At 39.8% G+C, this 19,286-nt stretch overlaps 1 protein-coding gene and 1 long non-coding RNA gene across 15 annotated transcripts in view; one reads left to right on the top strand and one right to left on the bottom strand.

Moving 5' to 3' along the window:
• Window positions 1–19,286, top strand: part of CPNE4 (copine 4) — a 691,914-nt gene that overhangs the window by 427,616 nt on the left and 245,012 nt on the right. The gene's annotated exons all lie outside the window — the stretch shown is intronic.
• LOC138918126 (uncharacterized) lies at window positions 15,868–18,683 on the bottom strand. The gene is made up of 2 exons (XR_011427123.1): window positions 18,539–18,683; window positions 15,868–17,474 (listed from the first exon to the last, which is right to left on the bottom strand). It is a non-coding gene; the product is annotated as an uncharacterized lncRNA (long non-coding RNA).

The following is a 19,286-nucleotide window of genomic DNA, read 5'->3' as shown; positions in this document are numbered from 1 at the left end:
CTCATATTGCCTGTTTTTGTGATTTCCCCCATTTAATAGGTCTAATAGTTATCTCATTGTGGCTTTAATTTGCATGTCCCTAATGTCTAGTGTTGTTGAATATCTCTTCTTTTCTTTTTTCCTGAGGAAGATTCACTCTGAGCTAACATCTGATGCCAATCTTCCTCTGTTTTGTGTGTGGGTTGCCACCACAGCATGGCCACTGATGTGGTGTAGGTCCACATCCAGGAACTGAACCTGGGCTGCCAAAGCGGAGCATGCCAGACTTAACCACTAGACCACCAGGTCTGGCCCTGAACATCTTTTCATTTGCTCATTTGCTATCTGGTATCTTTGTTGTATCTTCAAGTATTTTACCCATTTTTAAGTTGGATTGCTTAGTTTATTACTGTTGAGTTTAGAGTATTTATGTATTCTGGATACAAGTCCTTTGTTGGACATGATTTGCAAATGTTTTCTCCCAGTCTATAGCTTATTTTTTCATTCTCTTAACGGTGCCTTTAGCAGAATAGAAATTTTTCGTTTTGATAAAGTCTTATTTATCAGCTCTGTCTATTATGGATCATGCTTTTGATGTCATATCTAAGATCTCTTTGCCTAACCCCTGGTCATGAAGGGAAAACTTTTATTTCTTCCTTTCCAAACTATTTATTTTGCTTTCCCTTTTACACAAATTAGAGCATTCTTATGTTGGAGAGGAGCGGTGAAAGTAGACATACTGCCTTATTCTTGATCTTGGGGGACAAAGAATTCAATGTGTCACATTGAATATTATGTGAGCTATAGATTATTTTGTTGATGCTTTTTACCATGTTGAGGAAGTTTCCTTCTATTCCTACTTTGCCGAGAGTTTTTAGCATGAGTAGGTGTTAAATTTTATCAAAGACTTTATCTCTCTCAATCAATATGATCATGTGGATTTTCTCCTTTGGACTGTAAATATGGTGGATTACATTAACTCACTTTTGAGTATTGAACCAACTTTCTATCCTGGAATAAATCCCTTTTGGCATTATTCCTTTTATATATTTACTAATATTCTGTTGATAATTTTTGTACTTATGATCACGAGGGCTGAGATTCAAATGTCAATTTCATTCTAAAGCCTTTGAAGTGCTAATCTGGTCTGCCCCACTTAGAGGGCCAACCTGAAACCTGGTGATATTTTACACCATAGTTCTGTTCTCAAAGTGTTTGCTGTATTCTTCTGGCTGGTTTTATGCATGGGCCACTTCAGGATGAGCCTGGGACTTCATACACAGATTTAAAGGATCCCTTTCTCTAGCTTCCTCTTCTCAGGGCTCCTCTCCCCACTCTCTACTTGCATAGAGGAGGGAAGTAGAGAGATGCTGCCTCTGCTTCCATTTGCTTAGTGAAGGGTGTGGATAGTCCTATAGAGCTCCACTCCACAGTACCTGCAGCAGGCATGCTGAGGGCAGGGGTGAGTCAACACCTCTTCACTGGCATTTGCCCGGTTAAGAAGGAGTGAGTTGATAGGGCTCCACTCCAAGACTCTTTGGTGGATGCACTCACTGGGGAGAGGCACAGAAAGGGACACTGCCTGTATGCCACGGCTGTGCTGGTGGGGAGTGAGATGGGTACTGCTTCTTTTGTGGTGTTAGTAGGGCAGATGTGGTAACAGGATCCATCCTACAGGGCCTCCCTTTTCTCAGCCCTCTGGATAAAGGGAGCAGGCTTTTCCTGGGACTTTATTTATTTTTTTAGTACCTTTTGATGGTTCTGAGTTGCAGGCAGCTCCAGCACCCAGACCAAGATATATATGAGACAAAAATAATCCCAGAGAACTCACTGTCAAGTCTTCCTTCTTCGTTAGCCTAACCATCTTCTTGACCCCACCTTCCAAAATCTTCTGGTAGTTGCTTTATGTGGGTCCAGCGTTTTAGCTGTAATTAGCAGGAGAAGTAGGGTGGAATGTGCTTTTTCCGTTTTGACCGGAACCAGAAGTTATCACTTTATTTTCATTACTAGTGAGATAGAATTTGTTTTCTATATTTATTATTAATTTTTATTTCTTCTTATTTGAATTCATGTCCTTTGGCCAATTTCAAATGAGATTTAAATGTTTTTCTAATTTAATATGAGCATTTTATACATATTATTTGTTTATAATAATTTTATTTGCTATAAAATAATTTCTCCAGCTTTTTTGTCTTCTTACTTTTGATAAAATCTGTAATTTTTTTCTATTGTGATTTCTTCTTTTTATTTCCTAAGATCAGGTAAACAATCAGTAGTCCATCTTGAATTTATTTTTATTCTATGATGAGAAGTGATGTAACGTGATTTTTTTTCTTCCAAATACTGTCTCAGCATCCTTGTTTATTTAGTTAGCCTTTCTTTCTTTACTAACAGATATAATTATTGAATGAATCAGCCCTTTTTCCTTCAAAGAAGAATTTCTTTGCCACCCACACCTTCAAGTCTAACAAATGCTCTCTTGGAATCTGAATAAGAAAATAAAATTTAACTTCTCTCATAAAAGGTGACACAGAAAGAATCTCCTTGTCTTCACTTTTCTGCCCCTTCCTCATCAATCCGTATCTAAAGGAATAAATAAGTAAATGAGCCAAACAAAGAAATAAAAAACATAATTTAAAAGGAGGTAATTAAATCTGGCTGTCCCATGATACTAATAAAGGGAGAAAATGCAGGAAGATAAAGGTTATTATAAAATCTAAAAAGGCAATTTAAACCACAGGCTTCCACTTTAGTCTGCATTTTTCTCTCTAGCTTTTCTCTTTAAAAAAATGCAAAACATATGAATATTTATTGTCATCTTATCTTTTCAAAATGCGGAATGAAAATTGGTGTTGCATGGAGAAGTAAAATAATTGTATCTTTTTCAATTTGCAGATATTTCTTGTTTCCCTGCTTAATTCTTTGAATTATTCAAATAATTTTAATTGGCTTTTTTTAGTAGCTATATGAATTTAAAGACATATATCAGCCCCCAGTTGCTCCTGCTTTTGTACAGATAGGGAATATACTCCGAATGCCAATTTCCTCTTGCTGGAATGGATGTGACTCTCATAGTGAAAGGAGAAATGTGGGGTAAAGGAGAGAATTGGAAATGTTGGATGTTCTGGATGAGTCAGTGGTGACCTTTGCAGATTTCGTCAATTTTGATGAATTGTTCTTGAGCAAGTCAGCCCAACCAAGTTTTAGATCTTGATACTCTGGGCCAGCCCTACTCTGGTACAGATGGCATTTTGAGCTTTAGAGACTGAACGATCATCCTTGTTCCCAAAGCAACCTCACTTTACCTATCATTTACTGTCACTTTCCATTTAAAACTGGCTGGGCTTGCTGTACAAGAACATCGATAACAAGACCCCCTCCCGTAAACCCTAATGACATATTGATAAAAATGTCAGCTACAAAGTATAAACCATAAACCCACTAAATAGAAACTTGAATTCTTGACAGGGAGGGCTCATGGGTGGCCTGAACGGGGAGGATTTTAGTCATTGAAATTAAAGGGCAAGCATCTTTTTTGTCCCAGAAGGGAGCTAATATTTTAAACATCTGCTTGGTGGTTTTACATATTCTATCATTTAACTGTCACGTTAGTCTGCAAAATAAGCATTATTTGCCTCATTTCGCAGATGAGGGAAAAGGAAACCTGGAGAGATTGTGTCTCTAACTCAAAGTTGCAAAGTCAGTATGTGTTGAGGTCAGCATTTAAATCCGATGTTGGGCTCCAAAGTCTGTGCTAATCACCCTATGGCACTAGGGACACAAGAGACAATTATAGGAGTAATCTGGACACAAGATTAGGTAATCACACAGGGAGGCAGTTAGCCCTTGAAAATTCCCTACTATTCTGATGATAATGTCAAAAAGAAAGTTTTGTTTTGGTATGATATCTTTTCAACATTTTATGTTACCCATTTTCAACAAAGAGGAGAAAGACCTCAGACACAAAGCGTTGGGCCAGCAATAGTATCTAACTAGAATTTAAGAATTATTTTGTTTTCATTATATGTATTTTTATTGGTCTCTTCTATTTATGGCAAGTGATACTGATTTTCCATTCATGGTAGTGATAAAAAGCTTCAGTTGTTTAGGTAGATATAAATGTGTCAGTTCAAAGAAAAAGTATCTAAATGCGAGTATTAGTAGTATATAAAAGACTAATATGTGGGAAGCACATATTTTGTTTTAGATATGATGCTGTAAGTTCTTAGAACAATGTCAGTGCTTGAACAATATGATGTATAATCCGTTCCTCTAGGGCCCACAACATTCATCCCATGTGCCATGGACCACTGAATTTGAGAAATATCAGTGCCAGAACGTGACAGCATTTTTCCTGCAGGGTAAAGAAAAACTTACTGTTCTCAATTTTGATGAATTTCTAGCAATGCTATACACTAGATGAGCTGCCGAGAAAAATTGTACATTTTTCTTCCTTTAAAAGCCCTCCTCTACTTCCAGGGAAGATAACTGTCACCTGGAGTTCTACATAGAATTTAAAATTTGACTTACAATGGTGATTCTAACAGTATCTTCAATATATTTTCTAAATTTTCCATACTGAGGTTAACCTCAAGGGAGACCTTCATTCCCAGAAGCATCTAATGCAAAGTTTTTCATTTGTTCATCAAATATTTCTTGAGTACCTACTATGTGCTAAGCATTGCACACCTGGGATAGATCAGTGAACAAATAGGTAAGAATTTGTGGAGCTTGTTAGGGAAGAGAGGCAATAGATAACATATATAATAAATAAGTAAGGAGATGGAAAGAATGTGTTAAGTGCTATGGTATAAGAGGGATTGGGAAGGCAGGAGGGTGTTGGAATTTGATTAGGGTGGTCTGATCAGGCTTTATGGAAAAGGTGACATTTGAGCAAAGACTTGAAGGTGGTAAGTAAGAACAAGGAGAGGAAACTACCATCACAGTTCCACAGCACAGGTGTATCCTTGGAATGTTCAAGAAATATTAGAGAGGCCTGAGGAGCAAGAGTGGAGAGTGTAAAGAAGTGGAATGGTAGAAGGTGAAGTGTTTGGAGGGATATAGAGTTACAATGATCTATCTTATCTTTCAGAAGAATCATACTGTCAACTGGGTTGAGAATAATCTGTAGATTAACAAAGACGAAGGCAGGTACACCAGATAGAAAGGGATTATAGTAGTGTAGGTGAGAGATGATGGTAACTTGGACTAGGGCAGAGGTGAATATACTCTGGATATATTTTGAAAGTAGATGGATTTCTCGATGAATTGGATGTAGTGTGTGAAAGAACTTGTCAACAAGAGGGCAGCACAGGTTGGAACACCTGGGAAGTAATCACTGTAGCGAAGGCATAAATTCATAAGAGGATGTGGTCCTTGAGGAGCCATATTTTAATGGAATCTTCTTAAGCTCCAAATACTTAGTTAATTCAAGAGAAAACATCTATAAAATACTTGTTTTTTGCTTGTATAGCCAAGTAAATCTCAATGATGATCACCACTTCTTGCCAGAATCTTCCCTTGTGTTGACTCTTGGAAGAGTGTGTGTGTGTGTTTGCCAGCACACAGGATCTTGCTAATTTCTACCTCTGAAAATTATCACCTAGTGGCTTGATTGAAATGCAACATCATGTTCTGCTGGTAAACGGTCCCGAAGGCAGTGACGTATATATGAACTTATTTCACAACAGATGACACATAAATCCACCTGATTTCTCCCAGTCCTCTTGTGAAAGGGTGTCACTTCTGATTTATTGTAGCCTAGTATCTTCAACATTTGTCAAGCAATGTCCCACTGGGCTCTTTACTCCTTAATTTGGTGTTTTTTATAGTGTAGTTACAGTATCATTTTATAGGATTGTGTACTTAGTTTCTAGGCATCTTATCTTGTAGTTTCTGCCTCATCAGCTCCATCTGGGATTTAAATGTTAATTCCTGGTGCTTGTAACTTTTCACCTTGTGCTGATGAGGTTGAGTTGTGGATATGAGGGAGTGACTAAAGTGCACAGTGAAATGTAAGTTTGGGTGACTCAGCAGAAGCACATATTTCATTTGACAAATATTTACTAACCTCTGGCCATGTGCCAGCTACTGGGATCATAATGATGAAAAGATACCGGTCCTACCTCAAGGTGCAGTAGTCCAGGTGAATGATGATAAGGCCTAGTTTAGAGCAATGGCATGATAGTTGATGAGAGAGAAAGAGATGGATTTCAAAAGTGTATCATCTGTGTACACAAAAAAACAAAGACATTTTGTATGAGTTCTCAAGAAATACCATTTGTCAAGAAACATACCACTTACCAAATTTTTCAGCAAAAAGCATTCAAATATGTGATCCAGATCACCAAAAGATTAATCAAAACAAGAGTTCAAGAATAAAATGAGTGAACTCAATAATTCACTTCCTTTGTATTCATCTGAGAAAAAAAAATCCATCCACACAAGGACTTGTACAAGAATGTTCATAGCAGCTTTATTTATAATAGCCCAAACTGAGAACAACCCAATGGTCCTTCAATGTAAGAATGAATAAACAAATTATGGTATATTCATACGATAGAACACCACTCAGCCATAAAAAGAACAAACTATGAACACATATACTCACATGGATAAGTCTCATAGACCATTTTTGTTTTGACTGAAGGAAGCCAAATGTAAAAACGTACATACTGGATGATTCCATTTATATGAACCAACGATAAGCAAATCTAAGCTAGGGTGATAGAAATCAGTACAGGGATAAGCTTGCTTGGATTATGGAAATGTTCTATATCTTGATTATATTACTGGTTATATTAGCCAAAACTCATTGAACCGTACTCTTAAAATCTGTAAGTTGTATTTCTGGTAAATTATATCTCAGTAAAAAAAAGATTGGGGGTAAGTAAAATTTGAAGATCAAACAATCAGAAAATTCTGTCAAGCAAATTTAGAATCTGAGCAATACAATGTTATATTGGCTTGTCCTAGACTTCTAGGATTATGCCACCATATATGTGGCTTACTATATTGGGCTATTTTAAATTGTTGCTTCTACTTCTTTCTCCCTCGATGAAATATGAGCTCATTAGTCTCTAATTCATCTTGGTTGAGAGCATGATGCATATCACTAGGTACTTTCTTGGAATCTATGTCGTCTGCCTAGGAAAACTATACAAGGTACCAGTGATGACAGTCCAGCTCCTGTGAGATTTGTTCTAGAACTACTGTGTGCTTATGCTTTGCCTCATCTGGATCAGCTCCATGTTTAATCCTCTTGTTTTATCTTATTAGCCTCCCATTTGTTTCTACTACAAATCAAGCTTGAAGAGCCACTACTTTCTTATATTTCTGTCCCAACTCAACATTCTTCCTTATGATATAGTGAAATAAGGCTAAAGACTGAAGGTAAATACTCTAAGACATGACAGTCATTGTGATAAAAATATGGGAATTCACTCTTGGATTTGATTCACTATTCTATTTTATTCTTTGGGTTTTTTTTTGCATTATAGCTATTGTGTTTAAATCATAAAGTGTTTTATGTCTTGCTAGGCTGCCAGTTGTACCACATTTGTTCATTGCTGCTGCTTTCTACAAATACAAATAAAATAAGGGTAGAGGCTCCTACTGTAGATGAGCCCATGAGACCATCACAGCAGCTAATCCCACAGGAAAGGTAGAGAGACTCAAGGATTTATTGAACTTAGAAGCTGGATGAGAATTTTCCTGAGAAAGCATATTTCTTTCTTCCAGGTCCTTCTTGCTGTTTTCCTTTTATTCTCAGCTTTTGATGTAAGAGAATGGGTGAAAAGTGGCTTCTTAAAGCTTAAAGTGGGCAGGCAACTCAGGGCGGTAGAAGTCACTGAACAGAGTTGGAAGAACTGAGGTTAGTCCTGCATGATCTTAGGCAAATAGATCTTTGTCCCCTGAGCCCTTATCTGTAAAAGAAAAAATAAGGCTTCTCTAAATTTCCTTCCAGCCCACTCTGACTCTGTATGACTCTGGCTTGAACCTTTCTCAGTTATGAAATCCTTAAACCTTCTCTTTTCCGGTCCATCCAACTGTCCTCATGTGGTATAGTTTGTATCCTTTAATCACTTGTGTTACTCATAACCAGAAGGTTCCCTGATTCTTTAGAATTCCCTTAGACCATGAAGAGCCAAACAAACATACTTTTTGACTATCTGCTGTAGACCACACACTGTACTAGGCACACGCACACGTGTGCACATGCACACACACATACACAGTTTTATTTCATCCTCACCCACAACCCTGTGAAATAGGTATCTTCCCCTCATTTTTAGGGAAGAAAATGGATATTTACAAGAATTAAGCAGTTTACCCAGGATATAGTTTGTATAAATTAGAATTGGATTCCGGGGCCCCTGATCTCCCCTCTGTCTTGCTTCAACTCCCTAAAATACTCAGTAATTTCACTTATTTATTCATGCAAATCTATGACTTGTGTTGTGCATCTGCTATGTGCTTGTCTCTATACTGGGGATTTGGGATGTCCCTAGTATCTACAAAAATATTAATTCAGGCATTTTCTTTTCCTTCAGGAGTAAAAGTAGTCCAACATAGATTCCACCAAAGCTTTTGTAGGGTTCTCTGCTTTTATCACAAGCCTCTCTGGGCCCCTTTCATTTTTCTTTTGATTATTTCTGGCTTCGCACAATGTCCATCCAAGACCTGGGGCACAGGGCCTGGGCTCTGAGTCATGCTTTGGTCATCAGCTGCCATGCTAAGAACAGATGGCCTGTGCCTTTGAGTTTGCTGTTGGAAATTGAGCAATATTGAATGAGATGACCGAGAGTTCATTGTGTGTTATAGCTTTCATGAAGCCCGGGGGCCTTGGTTATGCCTCTCTCTGATGACCTAAATCACAGTCATCAGCCTGGGGAAGGATTTTATGACCACTCTCAACCTAAACCTCCACAGAGTGGTTATGTGGGTGTATTCTTGTCTACCTTGAACTTTGTGCTAATACCCAAATTTCTATATTTAAGGCAAATCAGAACATGACAAAGAAGCAGCTGACATTGGTGGGAAAAGAAAGACTTCTTATATGTTTCTTCATTCTCACATTCTCCTTGGGACAAGGGTCTACCTTAGAAATGACTGCTCACAAAAGGTACAACTTTTTAATCTGTTGATCAAGCTGCAAAATAGTGAAAATGATTTTGCCAAATTACAGCTGCCATTTCTGAGGATCATTTTTAAGGATATGCTGCAAGGACCACTCACATGGTCCCTATATCTCGCTATTAATTCCATTTGGAATAATTCATTACTATGACACCAAAAGCTGGTAAGAAATCTCATGGCAGATCCTTTGTTCTTCCCTGAAGCTTCAGTGTCCCTCACAGGGTCCTCCTTCAGCAAAGTCAGTTAACTCATTTCTATTCCATTGATGGTGGAAGTTCAAGTGTCACATTTGTTGAGAATAAGACTAGAGGTCCCCCTTGAGTGTTCCGTCCAAGACTTCAAGATTCTAAGCTGTTATGAAGAATTTTGAGGAATATCAGGCCTGTATTACTTCCTGCTCCCTAATTTGCTCTCCCCTCCAGGCCCCTAACCAAAGATGCTCTTCAAATCTAAGGTACCCTAAAAATGAGCAGAAGGACACTTTGTCTCCTCTAGTTTATCTCTCTTCTCTAGTTCTGCTCCGTAGGAGAAGGAAGTAGATATACCAAATAACTGGGGAAAGCTTTTCTTCTTAAGAGGTTCCTATGCTTAATCTGCTTTAACTTACACAACTTGCTCTTTTTTCCTATGAGAGAAGTTTACACAGTCTTACCTATTAAATATGGATAGAGCTGAGACCCAGAGACATGAAAAGAGCTGATCAGACCCCTGATTGGTATGACCTCAGCAGTTTTATCCTCTTTCCCACCATACCCAACTAAAGGATAAGGTAAGGCACCAGGTCATGTCACATTTACAGAGGTTGCTGACGTCCAATAAAGACTTGAATACCATGCTTTGCTGATATACTCAAGAGCCCTCAAGTAAGGTGCCTTTTAAAAGATGGATAGTTGTTTCTTTTAAACTTCGAGTTCTGCATTCCTTTCTAAGCCACGTTTATGTCAAATTCCTATGTTACTGGATAACAAGAAAGATGTCAGAGAGTAAGTGTGATATGAGTAACTGGGTTTTGGTTTCATGGAATCAGAGTCACAGAGTTAGATGGGACCTTTCAGTCCTCTCATTTGATAAATAAGGTACTGAAGGCCAGAGAAATTAAATGGCTTACCCAACTAGTTAGCTGTGGGAGTCAGGTCTTCTGTCTCCTGGACTAGTATTTTTAATTCTCTGAGAGCCTAGCATATTAAAGATTCTTAGTCAGTGGTAGATTCTGTCCTCTGGGCTCTGAATAAGGAAATAGGCTCTTATTCATTCATTCAACAAGAATTTGTTGTATATCTTCTCTGCGCTAGGTGATAAAGGGCTTCAAAAATCATGAAATAGTTGCTGTATCCAAATTTTATGATCTAGTTACAAGTTCCAATGTGCATACCAGAATATCTGTTTATTTCTTCATTTAAATAAAGGAAGAAAGCAAATGTCTGGCCTGCTACACTTGATATCAGACTGGAAACAGAATATAGTTTTGATATATGGTCTTATTTAAACCTGCAACGTGTGCTTATCTTTAAATATTTTGCAATGTGGCTGATGAAAGCAACTTGGCCTTCATGCCTAACCTTTAAGGAGGGTGTGATTGCATCATGATTTTACAACTTCAGTTGTTTTAGCATTCATTAGAAAGTGCCTCACTGATGCTCCAAAGCTCATCCTCCATCATTTGCTTTCAGGAAGGTATTGAATTGCCATGCGCTCAGTGAAAATGAAAATCTTGACCCTGTGTATATTCAGTATACATGGCGCATTTCAATCCCAACAACTCTTGGTGGTGACGTCTGTATTGATGTGACAGTCTCCAAGAGGCTGATTTCTGAACTATGGCACTGTCAAACTTGTGACTTGCTGGCAGTGCCACAGTGGAAGGCTCAAGAGCATTGGAGTTAGGGTCAAATACGGTTCTGCCAATTATAGGCTGTGGGATCTTGGGCAAGTTCTTAATATTTCCAACTGTCCATTCAGTGGAAATAGCCCAGCATCCTATAATACAGTGTGCTGCATGGCTGCAATGAGGATTGAGTGATATGTGAAGCATCTAGCACAATGTTTGGCACATAGTAGGCTTTCAATAAATGTTAGTTTTCTTCCTCTTTTTCTTGCATAAAAAAACTGTGCTGTCTGAGTTGTCGCTTATTTCTGTCTCCTTGCTGAGAAATGGGGAAATTATTTTGGAGATCCAGTACTGGATGAAAATAACAAATTGAATCGTATGAAACAGGAATACTTCCGAATGATCTCTTAGGTAGATGGACTCTTCTGGGACTGCAGGAGTGAAGCAATAACCTGAGTATGTGTTACATCTGTGTGAGGAAGGCACCTGCTGACTCTGTAAAACTGTGTCTGGGCAGGCATTTTGTTCCCTGTGTAGGTAGAAAAGCCACTAAACTCCCCAAGGCAGACAAGGACATCAACACTGAGGGCTAAACAGCAAACTCATGGCCAAATTCTCTCCACATGGTTAAATTAGTGAATTCTGAATTTCATGGGGATATGGGAATAAGATGGATGTTTAAGGAGAAGAAGAAATTGATTATTTTCTAACCTTTGTTAATTCATCACTTTGGAAAATGATCCATTTGAGCTAAGGCTAGAGTTACAGTCATTGGTTTGTGCTGGTCTAAGGATCAGGGCAACCAGCATAAGGAACACTTAAAAATCCCTCTTTGGGATTTCTTGCCAAAGGACCAAATTTCAAATCCTATAAAGGGACTCTGGTAGGACTCCCACAGAGGTATGACCAAATACTTTTTGTTGTAGCCTGACTGGAGGTTAAAACTCCAAGTAGTTTTAAAAAAGTTATATTTCATATAATTGGCCAATACATTGGTTCCACTGACTTTTACTTTGTTTTGTAAATCCAGTTTCTCTGAAATTATAGAATTTGAGAATTAGTTGGCTTCCTCTCTCCTGGTTATTAGGCATATATGTAAAATAGCAACTTCCCCAGATTATGGGAGTATTTACCAAGTCCTTCTTACTTTCTGGACATATTGTTTAACATAACTTCTCTTAGTAATGAGTGAATAGGCAATAACATAACATAACATAACTTCTCTTAGTAATGAGGGAATAGGCAATCCTTTGAAATACTCAGGGTTGATTTGTCGTTTTACTGTTTTCCAGAGGAGTCTATCAGATATAAATGGGAGGCATATGGACTCCTGGAGAGACCTAGGGATCTGGGAAGCAGAATCCTGAAAGGATTCGGATAGTCTAAGAATGCAAAGAATGGGTTGATTTGATTTGTGGACAAAGGACTGAGTAAGCAGGCTGCGGTAGGATGGGTGGGACTTTGCATTGTGGTGCACAGTTATATTTCCCCTTCTGAATATACCCCAATTTCCTTTTGCAAAATGAAATCTCCCCCAGTTTGTATAGTCTTGGTGGGAGAAAAATTCCATGTGCCCTCATCTACAATGGAAACCAAAGGGATCATGCCCCCTCTGTCGTCTCCCTGGTATAGCCATGGGGCAGCCAAACAGACGATTTCTCTCCAGACCCCCCATCTTGAGTGAGTGTTAAAGGGTGGAAGGAATATTGGGGAGTCATTCATCACAGTGGCTTCACTAGCAGAATGGATGGCATCTGTCTAGTCTTCTTGCAGTAAGGAGACTGCTGGCTTTCTGGTTGCTAGCCCCCCAAGGTGTGTAGTCCTGCCAGTTCTCAAGCCCAGTCCTCCAGCCTTACGCTGAATCCCTAAAGTCCTCATATTCTCCAACAAATGCTTATTTGTGTAAATTGGCCAAAGCGAGTTTCTATTGTTTGCAACCAAGAAACCGTAACTGATCTAGACCTTTATTCTAAGCAGACCTTTATTCTAAGCTTGTCTCAAAGTATATTACATCCCATCAATCAATATGCTGGATTATCAGTGGAGAATTCTCAAGCTGAAAGGGGCTCTAGAGGTCCTGTAATCCAGCTGTCTTCTTCTGCAGTTCTTGGGGGAGTGGGAAAGTGAGACATGGGTCGATGACACTATTTAAAATGTGGGAACGTCACAGCATAAAGGTTAAGTGAGTTGGCAAGATCCATGAGTCACCTTTCTCAACAAATGGGAGGAAAGGGAACACAGCTCCCTTGACACCTCTGTTGTTCACTTGGTGATGGATCGAGTTGATGTTGGACAGCCACGGCAATGATGTGGCAAGAAGTGCCATTAAAAACCTGTCCAATCTAGTGTCCTTTTACTTTCGGCTGCTCATCAGAACTGAGTGTCTCTACTACTCTTGGCACTTGTTTCTTCAAGTATAAAATAGAGATGAACATTACCTCACAGAATTATTGAGAAGTTTAAATGAGATGAGTATGAGTTTCAGAGCCCCAGAGCCCAGAACCTAAAAAAGTATTAAAAGTTATTATTTACTTATTTATTTTGAGGAAGATTAGCCCTGAGCTAACATCTGTGCCCATCTTCCTCTGCTTTATATTTGGGACGCCTACCACAGCATGGCTTGCCAAGCGGTGCCATATCCACACCTGGGATCTGAACCGGTGAACCCCGGGCCGCCAAAGTGGAACGTGCACACTTAACAGCCGCGCCACCGGGCCGGCCCCTAAAAGTAGTTTTTAAGAATAGAAATTGTTAGGATGTTAATCATAATGGGGTTTTTCTGGATACCGGAATCTCTGTGAGTAAGAGAGGTTTGTAAGGATTACATATGCAAAGGAAATAAAGCGAGTATTACTTACGTAGTGCATGTTGGATATGGAGATGCAGCACCCGGATCCCTCTTCAAAGGATTTGTTGCACAGCTGCTAAGTATGCTGTCAGCAACTTCAGGGTTTGGCTCAGCTGCAGAGAGCCCCTTACCTAAGGTCACATCCTTCCCTGAGCAGCCTATTTCTATTGACTGACTGATGGAGGTGGGATAAGTTTCCTGGCCGGTTCAGCCCACTGTCAGCCAGCTCTGTCAGGCCACGGTAGCTCCAGAGATTCCCAAGAGGTCAGCCACCCTTCAGCACAGTGCAAGGTCTCCTTCTGCCTGATCCTGCTTCCTTCCCTTCCCTGCCACAGATGTTGACCTCAAGGACATTCCTTCATAAATACCCTGAACACTAAACTCAGAATCTGCTTCCGGGGGAACCCAATCTACAACACCTTGTGTTGGGCATTTTACATTGAATTCTTTTAAGAGCCTTATGACATATTTATTGTTTTTCCCATTGTAAGAGATGAAGGAATTGAAGCTCAATGAAGTAAGCAACTTGTCTAAAGAGCCGCATTATGTGACAAAGCTAGGATTCAAATCCAGTTCAGTTTGATTCCAAAGACTGTGTTTTAAAAAATTATTAATGTATCTCTTCTTGGCCTGAAAGAACAATTTTCTCTCCCAGGGTGAGCAGCTGGGCTCAGTGCTTTGGGCAGGGTCGGAGTCATTCTGTCCGCTTAACTGTTTGGGTTGGTTCCTGTGACCTTCCATTTCCCTTTGCCTGTATTCGTTTGCATCCTTCTTTACTCCCGGAGTTAATGGCTATTGTTTTAGCCTAAAAATAACAAGTGTCAGTTTTTACACATCTTCACAAATTTCAATGTAATCTGTTAAAAATAGGCTCTGAAATTTTGTTTTCTCTCTATTGGCAACCACGGTTGCTATGGAGTTCAAGTAATAGATTGTGATGTTTAACACTGAATTAATTACTACTTCTCACTCCGAGGGAACAGCTAATTATACATATTCATGCCAAGCAGGATTTGGTTTTCTTAAGGATTGTGTGTGTGTGTGTGTGTATGTATGTGTGTGTCCTATTCTACAAGGTACATGGGAGAAGGATCTTGGTTTGTGGTCTTCTAAAAGACTTCTCTTTCCTCCTTAATTACAATTTGTCCTACTAGATCTGGCCTATATTGAAATCATATTTCTCTCTTATACATCCAAATGGCTTTTCCGACATGCTGATGGTGGCCTTTTTCTTTTACTTTAAACATCATGGTGAGGTAAAGCGTGAAGATTTCCCCTCATTTCCCTCCTCGGGCTTGTTCTCTTGGTCACATGTGTCATGAGGTCGTGGTAGTGAAGTATTACTGGAAACAGCGTGTATCTTTTGGAATCAGATGTACCTGAGTCTGAATCCTGGTTTTGTAACTTCATTGACTTGGAACAAGTCATGTCAGGACTGAACGTCAGCTCCTTAATTGATAAGATGGGGATGATTTTATCTATAACATGGAGCTGTTGCAAAGATTAAATTAGGTTTTAAACAAACTTGCCACTGCGCTTCTCAAACTTTAATGTGCAAGATGGAGATCTTGTTAAAATGCAGATTCTGATTCAGCAGGTTGGGCATCCGGCCTGAGGTTTTGTGTATCTAACAGGCTCCCAGTTGATGCTAATACTGCTGGTCCAGGGACCACACTTTGAGTGGTAAGAACTTAGGTAATGCTGGACACATAATATGAGGTCAATGCATTTGTAGCTATTAGTATGAACCCTTAATTAGTTATCCTGTACCTTTTAAACAGAAGAGCACAGAATTCATACCCATTAACCAGATAGAGAAACTGAGGCACAGGCAAGTAGATCATGCAATGTCAAGGAGATAACTCCACTGGGAGTCTCTGCTGTTTATTGTTGCCTTGCCCTTGTGAAGCTTCTGTTTTTCCCTTGTGTGGGCTGTTGCAACTCCTACTGCTTCTAAGGGGAGTTTCCCAAGCAAGTGTTGGGAAAGAACATAAATCCTGTGGTGTTTTTATATACTCAACTAATAAGCAGCTTTGTGTTTTACTGAAAAGAAACCAATTTCTTGACACTGACAGGCATTGAGAAATTTATTCCTTTTGATTGACTCATCAGATGACTTTTTTAAAAATTGGATTTGGGGTGTTCATGTGAAAATAGAGTTGCGGCTCAAAGACTTAGGGGACATAAGTGGTTGAAATTGTGTAAAATGACATGGTGCATTTTAAGATTAGAATGCAATCCCTTTGCTGAAAAGATCCTGGGATTCTTACAAAACAGGACTTGGCAACCTTTCAGATGTGGGTAGGCGGTGTTTCTTTTATTTATACTCTTCATTTAGGGGAGGTGGTAAAATGCTGCTTCTTTGAGAAGGTTGGGAAAGGACTTTTCTGCATTCCTTCATCAGTGGCTCAAGGGAGCACTTCTCTCTACTTCTGCCATGGGCGTCAGCAGCACAATTTCATATCACCTGAGCCTCCTGGCTTCTTTCCTGGAACTTTGTTCTTCTGGCCTGCCCTTTTTAATCATTCATCTCTCGCTGGCCTTTGCTGCTCTGTCCTTTTGGAACTTGAAAAAAGACTAATATATACCTGCCACTTTTTCCTGGGCTAGTGACCTTGCTGGCCCCAGGCTCTCTTTCCACACTATCACGTGACATGGAAGAATAACAATAATCACCAAAGTCCTCCAACAGCAGCCTAGGCCAAGAAGGTTTGAGTCCTCTGTAACCTCTAGGACCTCCTATCCTACTACTCGCCCCTCATTTATCACACTCTAGCCACACTGGCCTCCTGAGTGTTCCTTGAATGTGCCGCGACCTGCTCTATGGCTGTCCCTTTGCCTGGACTCTTTTCTCCCTGATGGCAGCCTGGCTGACTCCTTCTCCTCCTCATCTCACCTTCTCAGTGAAGGCTTGTCCTGCTACTCCTTTAATATTGCAAACTGCAAATCACGGCTGCTCCCACTCCCACGTTCCTTGTCCCCCTCACCCTGCTTGACTTTTTCTTTTTTCATGGGGCTTATAACCTTCTGTTCCTGTGCGGTGAACTACAGACCCGTAGGAGTCACTGCTCACCTCCTCACCCCCTCTCAGTTACGGACTTGGACTGAAAACTCCTTTCCTCCCACGTTAGGCAAACCTAAGTCTTCAAAAGCAGCAGAAATAGTCTTTCCTAAAAAAAAGTTAAGGCTGCATCTTGACTTTGGTGGTAGCCACACAGTGGGACACATTTGTCAAAACTCATCAAACTGTGAACTTTGAATGGGTGCAGTTTACTGTATATAAATTATACTTTAATAAAGTTGATTTAAAAAAGAGGATGTGGCTGTCCCTCTCAGGGCATGGGGTGGGTATGAGGTGGGCACAGTAGAGGTAGTAGTTGGCCTTTAGGAAGGTAAATTTCTTCCTCGGATATAGTGTGGACAAAGAGATCAGTACGGATTTGTATCATGCCCATCACTCCCTCTGGCTTTGAATGACTGGAGCAAGCGCCTCAATGTTAACATGTCAGCAGTTTCCTTGCTGGCTCTTCTCTCATTTGCAGGTTGACTCTTAGAAACCCAAAGATTAGACGTTTTCGAGTCAGTTTAATTTTATGTGGTTCTGAAGTGAGTTGATCCCTGTTTCACTCCTAAAAGGGTGTGGATTAGAATCTCTTAACTCTGAAAGCATGCAGTTTTTACCTGGAAAAACAAAAACAAACAAACAAAACCCCACATTTTTTCTGTTTGAAAAACAAGCTAGGAAAAAGTAAATGATTGCGCTCTTCTCATGTTAATACAGGAAACAACTAATTAGAAGCCAGCTAGCCAACTCCCAGAACCTGCGCACTCAGGTGTCTAAAGGTGTCCACTCCCACCCCACCCCCCCAATTTCAATTCCAAATTTAAACTTTTCAAAATGAGTCAGGCAAAATTCTGATGTGAGGCTTCAAGGAAGTAAAGAGAAGACGTAAATCTAAATTCTGCCACCTCTGAAACACCCACCATGACAACATGGAAAGTTTGAGAAAACCTGTCAGTACCTAAGTATCAGTGTTAGTCCCAGACATATGGAAACCTATCATTCTAGACTTGGAAAACTATTAAAATGCTTATGGAAGCACCTTAAGTAAATGTAACTATGGTGGATGTTAACACTTTTTTTCCCAAATGCACTCCAAGTATTATATGTAGCCAGGTTCTGGAATCTTCCCATACTGGAATAGAGAGAGGGCTCATTGTAAAGTACTCCATGGTTTACTTAAACTTCGATTGTTCTAAACTCTCCGAAATGTTATCAAGAGCCTGTATCTGCTTCTCCCCTGCCCCCTAAAGTTGGCATCTGGCTAGCAATCATGAATCTCTAGCATGAATGCCAGAGGTCAAGTTCACCCCAGGTCCTCCTCGTCTCCATCCCTGCATCTCTCCAGTTCTCATCCAGTTCTTATCCATCAGAATTTCTTTTCCTACCTTCTCAAGTAAAAAGTATTCAATAATGCTTCTGTTTCACTTTATTAATATTGTTAGCAGTTTGTCCGGTTTCATCGTACTGGAGCCTATTTCCTCTTATCTATTTCTAGAATATCCAGTGATACTTTCTGATTTTCATGCTAAATAATTCTCCCTTCTGATCTTTTACATCTTATGGATATTTTTAGATTCCTACCATGTCCACCTCTACCACCCACTGTTGCTCCCTACTGGGTCTGCTCAGCCAAACTATACATATTTAATTCTTCTAATCTTCCTTTATCCACCAGACTCACCAGTCTCTTAAAATTGTGTTGCTCTTCCTTAGACCTCCTCCTGATTGTTGATGCCCTGTAACCCTGCAGAGTGCCCTCTGAGATGGTACTTGAAGAGATAGCTAGCATCACATCTCAAGGTCTCACGCCTCTGTTAGAAATAAACAATGCAGAAGGATTCTCATGGTTGTCATTAACAATGTTTGTCAAGTATTCCAAGTTCTCTGCCTTCCAAACACAGTAGGATTGCACATCCTGGGCCCTTATCATTGGTAGAGACTTGTGACTACTTCTGACAAGTGAATTATGAGTAGTGAATCACTTCCAGACCAGTGAAAGATCCTCCTCAGTGCTGTTTTCTGTCTGGAACAGTGACTGCCAATGTTCAAGATAGTGGCTGCTCTGTTAGCCCGATTCCTTGAGTTACTGCAATGAGCTGAAACCCCTCTGCCAAGCTATGATGGCCATGTAACAAGGACAAAGAGTATACTGTTGTTGTTTTAAGCCTCTGAGATTGGAGAGCCATTTGTTACCGTAGAATAACCTAGCCTATCCTGATTGATACAACTCTAACAGACACTCTTAGATGCCTCATGTGTATAGGTGTCTATGTCACACCAGCAGCCTGTTACAATACAGTGTGAGTATGTGAACACAGCAAATCTCTATTGGATACAATAGTATATCAAGTTGATGCCTTCACCTAGACTCTTGTCGTTTTCAGGTGGAAATTAGGTCCAGAAGAGATGACACAAATGGAACCTCTTGC

Source organism: Equus caballus, chromosome 16, assembly GCF_041296265.1.
Source record: "Equus caballus isolate H_3958 breed thoroughbred chromosome 16, TB-T2T, whole genome shotgun sequence".
NCBI classification, from domain to species: Eukaryota; Metazoa; Chordata; class Mammalia; order Perissodactyla; family Equidae; genus Equus; species Equus caballus.
Note: the sequence above shows the minus strand (reverse complement) of the source record. Positions and strands in the feature narration are given on the sequence as shown.